The sequence below is a fragment of the Amblyomma americanum genome, chromosome 5 (genome assembly GCF_052857255.1).
Source record: "Amblyomma americanum isolate KBUSLIRL-KWMA chromosome 5, ASM5285725v1, whole genome shotgun sequence".
NCBI lineage: Eukaryota > Metazoa > Arthropoda > Arachnida > Ixodida > Ixodidae > Amblyomma > Amblyomma americanum.
Window position 1 is genome coordinate 22,929,762 of NC_135501.1, and position 8,672 is coordinate 22,938,433.

At 48.1% G+C, this 8,672-nt stretch overlaps 1 pseudogene; it reads right to left on the minus strand.

Moving 5' to 3' along the window:
• Positions 1 to 5,752: 5,752 nt before the first annotated feature.
• Positions 5,753 to 8,298, minus strand: LOC144133735 (uncharacterized; annotated as a pseudogene).
• Between the last annotated feature and the right edge of the window lie 374 nt (positions 8,299 to 8,672).

An 8,672-nucleotide genomic window follows, 5' to 3' on the forward strand; every position in this document is an offset into this window, starting at 1 on the left:
GGGGTTGTACGTCTAACATAAATAAGAGCACACAGTTCAGGGTCCAAACGGGAGAGGGGAGGGGGACGCCCTAAGTGCCTACAGAACTATCCCTTTATAGCTGGCCCCTTTTATGACAACGTTTCTCCCCCCCCCCTTCCTCGTTCAAAGTTTAGACTTAGTCCGCTTCGTGAATGATATGCATCTATACTGCATTTTTGTAAACCTTGGCAAAATTCTGTTCAAATTGACCGTCCCGAATTGGTTGCAAGATGCCGCCGCATGTACGACGAATATTTTTTTCTGAGGCGAACTCATTCCGACACGCTGCGGTGATAACCCTCTCGGTAGCAATTTCACGTCTCTTGTGCAATATCGATTCATCTCAGCGGTAAACAGAAATTGACAGTTGCCCACTTCTCTAAACCTTGTTCTTCACCAACCCTAGATTCTATGGTTGGACAAGCATCCGTCGAGCGTTGTCTGAAGTTGTCTAGCTGTCTTTGTTACAGTTGTATTTTCATAGATGTAACATTATTTGATAAAAAAATATTTTTTTTCAGCGCTCGAGTTGGCAGGTTACACTCTAGACCAGGAGAGTTCCGACTGCTACTAATATTACTATGCATCAACAGGGACGAAGTGATTGTACGCGCAAAAGACGAGGGCAGAAAGAAGAACACAAGAAAGGCACCGACTGCAACTATAAGGTTCATTGCAAAAAAAAACGCCAGAAGTATATACCTGGGACATAAAAAAGCATGTATAATTTGCATGATATCACACCTTTCTATTTTTGTCGTCCGCTTTCCCTTTTCGCTTACTGCGTGCTGGGCAGCATTATTTTTCTTTCTTTCTTTTTCTTTGCCAACACTAATATATGTATCGACATTGAAAATAGAAAAGTCTGTAGTCGGGTACAACGCAAGAACGAAGCGGCACATACCCTCAAATGAGCCAAGGCTAAACAAGAGAGGGAGGGAAGCGGTCCTTTGTTCCCGTGCCGCGCATCCTTATCCCGAACAAAGATAATCCCCCCTCCGATGCCGTTTGGGCAAAGACCGTACCCTCTTTGTCCCGGCTCTCCAACTTTTCCCTTCACCCTTCCACAACCATAACCCGAACAAAGGAAGCTCCGCTCGCGACGACAAGGCCCTTCTTCCCTCTATGCTTAGCCTTGGCTACATAGCCGCAGAAGGCTACCGTGTGCGGTTGTGGAAAAACCAGCAAGGAGCAGGCAGAGAAAGAAGCATGCCGAACCACCCCAGCCAACACCTCCCCCCACGCACGACGGGGACAAGCAGCCGGGTTTGCCATGGTTCATCTGTAACCCTCTGAAGGCAGGCGCAGCAACAAAAGAAAAGCGTTCACGCAGCGCGCGGGTCAAGAAAGGACCGGAAACACATCTCAACCAGAACCAGTCTCGGGTCTCTCAGGGGCAAGACGGGTAGACACTTTCCCAGTCATGAATCAGTGTCGTAGCCTAGTGGCAGAATTTGAACTACTCGCAAGATGGCGGCAGTGGAACCGCCACCTTATCCATGACTGGGAAAGTGTCTACCCGTCTTGCCCCTGAGAGACCCGAGACTGGTTCTGGTTGAGATGTGTTTCCGGTCCTTTCTTGACCCGCGCGCTGCGTGAACGCTTTTCTTTTGTTGCTGCGCCTGCCTTCAGAGGGTTACAGATGAACCATGGCAAACCCGGCTGCTTGTCCCCGTCGTGCGTGGGGGGAGGTGTTGGCTGGGGTGGTTCGGCATGCTTCTTTCTCTGCCTGCTCCTTGCTGGTTTTTCCACAACCGCACACGGTAGCCTTCTGCGGCTATGTAGCCAAGGCTAAGCATAGAGGGAAGAAGGGCCTTGTCGTCGCGAGCGGAGCTTCCTTTGTTCGGGTTATGGTTGTGGAAGGGTGAAGGGAAAAGTTGGAGAGCCGGGACAAAGAGGGTACGGTCTTTGCCCAAACGGCATCGGAGGGGGGATTATCTTTGTTCGGGATAAGGATGCGCGGCACGGGAACAAAGGACCGCTTCCCTCCCTCTCTTCTTTAGCCTTGGCTCATTTGAGGGTATGTGCCGCTTCGTTCTTGCGTTGTACCCGACTACAGACTTTTCTATTTTCTATGTCGATACATATATTAGTGTTGGCAAAGAAAAAGAAAGAAAGAAAAATAATGCTGCCCAGCACGCAGTAAGCGAAAAGGGAAACCGGACGACAAAAATAGAAAGGTGTGATATCATGCAAATTATACATGCTTTTTTATGTCCCAGGTATATACTTCTGGCGTTTTTTTTTTGCAATGAACCTTATAGTTGAAGTCGGTGCCTTTCTTGTGTTCTTCTTTCTGCCCACGTCTTTTGCGCGTACAATCACTTCGTCCCTGTTGATGCATAGTAATATTAGTAGCAATCGGAACTCTCCTGGTCTAGAGTGTAACCTGCCAACTCGAGCGCTGAAAAAAATTATTTTTTTATCAAATAATGTTACATCTATGATAATACAACTGTAACAAAGACAGCTAGATAACTTCAGACAACGCTCGACGGATGCTTGTCCAACCATAGAATCTAGGGTTGGTGAAGAACAAGGTTTAGAGAAGTGGGCAACTGTCAATTTCTGTTTACCGCTGAGATGAATCGATATTGCACAAGAGACGTGAAATTGCTACCGAGAGGGTTATCACCGCAGCGTGTCGGAATGAGTTCGCCTCAGAAAAAAATATTCGTCGTACATGCGGCGGCATCTTGCAACCAATTCGGGACGGTCAATTTGAACAGAATTTTGCCAAGGTTTACAAAAATGCAGTATAGATGCATATCATTCACGAAGCGGACTAAGTCTAAACTTTGAACGAGGAAGGGGGGGGGGGGGGAGAAACGTTGTCATAAAAGGGGCCAGCTATAAAGGGATAGTTCTGTAGGCACTTAGGACGTCCCCCTCCCCTCTCCCGTTTGGACCCTGAACTGTGTGCTCTTATTTATGTTAGACGTACACCCCCCGTCAAAAGTATACGGCCCAAGGGGTTTGCTTGTGAGGCCTGCTGCGTGCCTCGTTATGCATGCTCAGCGACCGTGACCTCTTGAGAGAGGAATAGCATCGCTTCCTCAACCCTCCCATTCTTTGGAGTGCTAGATGTGCTAGGGAGCCCCGCTAAACAGCTTAGAAGTAAACCCCTTGGGCTGTATACTTTTGACGGGGACTGTACGTCTTTCTTCTTGCATTCAGTTTGCATTATTAGGTTGCTTACTGCCTTTAGAATATTCCATCGCGTGCTGAAATGTATATCTTACTCGCCTTGCGTCGATTTGCCCCGATTTGGGGTTGGTCAAAGATAGAAAAAGCGTGCGTGCGTGTGTGCGCGTTCACGCACGCGTACCTGGAAATTGAAGCGACAGCTGTTATTTTCACACCGTCCGTTGTCAGGCAACTATAACATCCTTGTAGTCATTTTTTGATATTTTTTTTCCCGCGATATTTTATTTGACACTGAAATGCGATGTCAAGAGCGGCACGCTATGGAAGAACGTTGGCAGCTGCTTCCTTGTCTTGCTTCAGCTTCCCGTAATAATGCACGCGCTAAAAGCAGAGTGCATGCCTTTGTAGTTTTCGAACCAATATATTGGGCGGACTACTGTCCATTATTTCAATGTAACCGGAGTGTATTGTCATATTTATTGCACAGGGAACACGCAAGAAACGTGTGTACAGTCATGAAATTTATGAGCGTGAATACGGGAGCGCATGGCAAGTATCCTCAAGACCTACTTGTGGCGACACGCGGCAATAAATCTATTTACATATTAACATAACATATATACAGGTAGCACGCACGTGAAGGTCTTGTAGAGCACAGTGCAAACACACGCGCACGACATAAAGCCAATACAACTGGAGTGGGGGCGTCCAGCGGTTCATCGTCCAAGGTAGCACACGCGGAGCGTTCCCCGTCTGTTTGAGGAATGCACAGAGGCTCACCACTGTTCGCTCGCGGACGCGCGCACTGCCCTGCGGCCACAACAGCACCGTGAGAGCGTCTGGGAGAATGCCCAGAGCCCTGTAGGTTGCGAGCATGTCACGACGATCATCGGCGAACGCGGTAGAGCGAAAGAGCAGGGGCTCTAGAGTTTCCGCCGCTCCGCATCCGTCACAGAGGGCAGGGCATGTCAAGAGGCAAGGCAGTCATTTTAGCTGCTGGGCTGACTGCTGGTTACCTCAGGCAGTGCTTTCTTTTTTGCTTTTTCCCTGGCCTCTACAGCAATCCTGTTCCAGTCTGGGCGGCGCACTTCCATGGAGCGAGCAACGCGGGAGTCTACAATTTCTGGAAGAAGGCAGTCTCTATAAAAACGTACCAGGAATGGCTTCATTTTCGTTGCCCAGAAATTGTCATCTCGGCGTACCTCTTGCACGTGTATTCCCTTACTTGTATACACTACGAAGTCACCGATACTCCTTCTGGTGACATGAAGCTGGCCCTGCACTTGGTAAAAATATCTGTGCGATCGTCTAAGCACTGGATCACCTTCTTTTTGCTTCTTCTCTGAAAACTTTCGCGCAGCTTCCAGGAGCTCATCTTCCTTTGCAGTTAACGGGCATTTCACCTCTACAATTCGGTCCTCGTCAACTACCCCGTCAGGTGACGCTGCCAGGAATCCATGCTCAAGGTCAACAAACAGCCCGCATGGTTGAACAACTCTGTTCATCTGTGCTCCATATAACTGGAGTGCAACGCTCTCATGCTGCTTGCCGTGCTTCGAGGCAGAATTTGTGAAGCTCTTTGGATGAAGCAGGGCCTTTACCAGTGCGTCACAGGGTGTGCAGTCCCTTCTTATGCAGACAGCGTGGAAATTTGAAGCAGTGAGGCGGAGCCTCCTTTGCTCGAACCAATTCGAATTGTCTGCCTGTCCCCGTGTTTGTGCCTCAATCTGTTCGCATAGTTCCTTATCAACTTGGAGCTCCTGTAGCTGCCTTTCTGCTTTCTCAGCTAACTCATCAGGTGGCATGTCTGGCTTCATGCAATTGGCTCCATAGTGAGGTGATGAGGTGCAAGCGGCACGGATCTTCCGGTCATGCTGGCTGTCAAAAAGTCTTTTTCTAGGCAATCGCCGGTCTTTTGCAGCCATTTTCTTGTTAGCATACTTCTTGTAGACAGCACCGGGGCTCTCGCAAATCATTGCTTTGCTAGTTTTTGCGTGCCACTGGGGCCCTAGCTGGAAGCTTAGCCCAGCAGCTTGGCAGCGATGCTCATAAGAACCCTTCTGGCACCGGTTTATCTGCTTGCCGCCACAAAGCTTAGCAACAAGAGACATGAGGGCTTCCGCAAGGTTGCTTGTGTCATCATTGATGAGACGGTCAGCTTTTTCCGCAATACTGTTGGCTGCAGTCATTATCTTTGTTTTCAGCATGGTAGGAAGCGTCCCGTATAAGTCTTCACCCTTGGTGCGGTCACAGAAATAACTTTTACAGCCATCATGACACCCAAACACATGTTTTGGGCTATTTCTCAAGTCAGTGGCCAAATCACGAACAAGCTGTCTTTCATCAGCAGGATCCTCTCGTAACATTTCGGCATAGTGACTGACAGCCTTGCGCGCACCGTTCTTTATGCGCTTTATTCTCGGGCCCGAAAACATGGGCCGGCCACCTTTGCTTTCCTTAGCAATGGCGTAGAGGCGGGAAGTGTAGCACTTGACAACATGGTTAGCACACTCATGCTTTCGGACGAAACGACTGTAGCTAACCTTTGACTGAATCTGATAGTAAACAGACGAGTCTCCATCTCCTATAAAGGTGCGGTATTGAACACCGTGCATCTCCATGCTTCGCTGGAAACCCTCAACAAGGACATCTGCCTCCATGGCCCCTGAGCTTTGGTCCCAGTTTTTGTAGCAAGTGTGCTTCTTTGCTTCAACGTTTCTCCTGGCATAAAACTGACAAGTGCTGCACAGCTTGTTTCTCACACCCAAGTAGAGGAGCTTTTTTGTGCGCTCACCTATGATGACGGCGCGCCAGAATTGGCACAATATCTGTGGCCATGGCTCCTGTGGGACCAGCCACCATCAACTACCACTGTTATCTTTGGGGTGCAGCCATCCTCGCAGAAATCACCAGCTGCTTCTGCTAGTCTCTTTTCCTCCTTGCCAGCTTCAGTCATTTGCCCCAGGAGCACAGCTTTCCATTGCTGGAAGAAAATCGAACATACGTTGAAGCATGTATCTTCACAACAGGTTGAAAGTTCGTTCACCTATTGTGCTGTTTCTCGCAAGTGTCAGCCTCCTTTGGATTTTGCCTAGCACATGGAAAGGTTCACGCCCAACTAGAAATCAGGACGACACTGCATATCCTTCGAATTTCAGCTTTTGCCTCTCGCATGCACGACGTACTACAAATAAATGAGACACCCTTAGGCGCATGGAAGATCGAATGAGTTGCTTAGAATGACATGCCAAGCGATGACATAATAGTAACTGGTTTTACAAACTTCTTTTTCCCTCTTTCATGACAACATACCCTAGTTGCACACATAATATGGGACGACGAATATAAAGCGTGGGGAGACTTTTGGAGGCTTTAAAAAAATGTATTACTTTGGTAATTTAAACTCGAAATGACTCCTCGCCAAAAAACAACCGAAAACGCACGTAGACGACACGTGAAGGACACCTGCTAACAAGAGCAAACGTGTAAGATGAATACAGTTATTATGGTAGCTAACAATGTCTTGTGCATTTTTTTATGTACGGGGACAAAAATTGAAAATATGGATGTAGGAACGGTGCAGTTCATTCTTTGTGCTGGTACATTTTGAGAGGATTTGTGCATTGGAACAAAGGAAAAGGCTGAATTATCTGTGTGGCGGTAATTTTCCCTTTTTGTGTATGTTTTCTGGTGCTTCAATCTGATAAAACTTATGAGTGTTGAGGTCTTCGCATGTTTACCGCATATTGTGGATTGGCCGTCTGTCTTAATTCAGCGCAAACAAATGTAATGGGAATCATCAGTACCTGAAACAATTATAGTTCTAAATCAGGCAGGAACCACAAAAGACCGGACAAAGAGAGCAACAGCTGCACAAAATGGGATATTCCGCACTACACATACAAAGTCGCATGGAAACGAAACTTGGCAATATGCCAGTGCACATACCTTTCCTAGTGCCTCCTCTCGACGCAAGAACGTTCCCTTGCCCATGACAGGGATCTCCATGACCGCCATTGCCTCCTCCAGATGCGAATGGCCAGACCCGATGCTTGTGAATGCCCACACAGTAGCATCGTTTATGCCAAGAGCTGCCTTATCTGTGAGAGGCGTTGGCTCTGCAACAGGGTCGGTAGCGGCTCTTCTGAGTTCATGGCAACCATTGCACTGGAATTTGAACTCCGACCAGAGGCCGATCCTTCTTTCCTCTTTATACTCAAAGCGCCCTCCATTAGGACAAGGGCAGCGGTGTTCGCCAAGCTCTTGTACAGCCTTTACGAAGTGGTCCACAGACACAACTCTTCTTCCACATATGCCCGCATCCTGCGCTGTCGGGAAGCTGCTGTCCCTCTGAAAGACGAGCTCTGGCAAGGGATTCTCAATTCCTAGGCCATCCCAGTAGTCAGTCATTGTGACTTCGCAGCTAGAAGCACATGACGCAGATTGTGGTGATGTGCATTGTGTTCTGCTTGATGCCGGGCTGCTGTTCGTCGGTAGCGCTGCCTGTTTTCTGTAAAGCACAATGTGAGGAGTGAAACAAACACAATATTAAAATGAGGCAAGGCGAAACAAAGATGCCAAATAATTTTGCCAGCATCGCAATTTAGGTAAACCTCGTGTGCATTGTAGATGAAAAGGGCTGACTGCGCTAGTAAGCACGACACTTCAATACGGCGCCGGAAAAAAAGGGAACTGTAGTAAAAGCAAATAGATGGTTATCTTATATGAACGTTGAGAAACACGGGCTAAGGATGTGTATACGTTTATAATTACCATACCATAATACCATAATTACCATAATAACAGCGCAGTGTAGAGCCGACGCAGAAACGAAAAAGGTCAGAACTAGCACTCGCCGTCGTTTTTCTCTTCTGCGCCCTTTCTGCAGTATGCTGTTATTATGAATGTGAAATACGTCATTCATAAGTTAGGATAGCGAGGAGGGGGGGTGGGGTGCTTCAACATGTAACAGTTCGGCACTTTCTACCTTTGAGCGTAGGGTTTGTTTCTGGAAAAAGCCAATTACACACTGTTACTCGAGTATGTTTGGGCAAGAGATTCATGGTTCAAGCGCAACCATAACGGACCGTTTGCGGAAATCTAAGTACGCTTCTCCGCAATGCTTGTTTTCTAACTAAAAGGTCTCGTTCCCAGAGGACGCTCTCACATTCTTTGTGGAAACGAAAAGGGTTGAGGTTCCCCTTCTGTGTCAACTGAGGAATCCCCTCAGACGTAAAAGCTCAAGAGACAGGACGAAAAGACGAGGAACGACCCACACAGGGGCGCTGGAATGTCGACAGTGGACAATGATAGTGTCGTAAGGGCAGGCAGAGGTGCAAGGGTACAGTGGTTTATGCTACCCCTTTGCAGTAGGAGAGAGTGAACGGATGGTTGTCCTGTGCCTCGCTCCTTGTTCGCGACTGGTTTTGACCGATTTGTTGCGCTCCCTCCCTGTCTAGAGCAGCTCCTTCCCTCTCCAGGTAGGGAGCGCAACGAATCGTCCA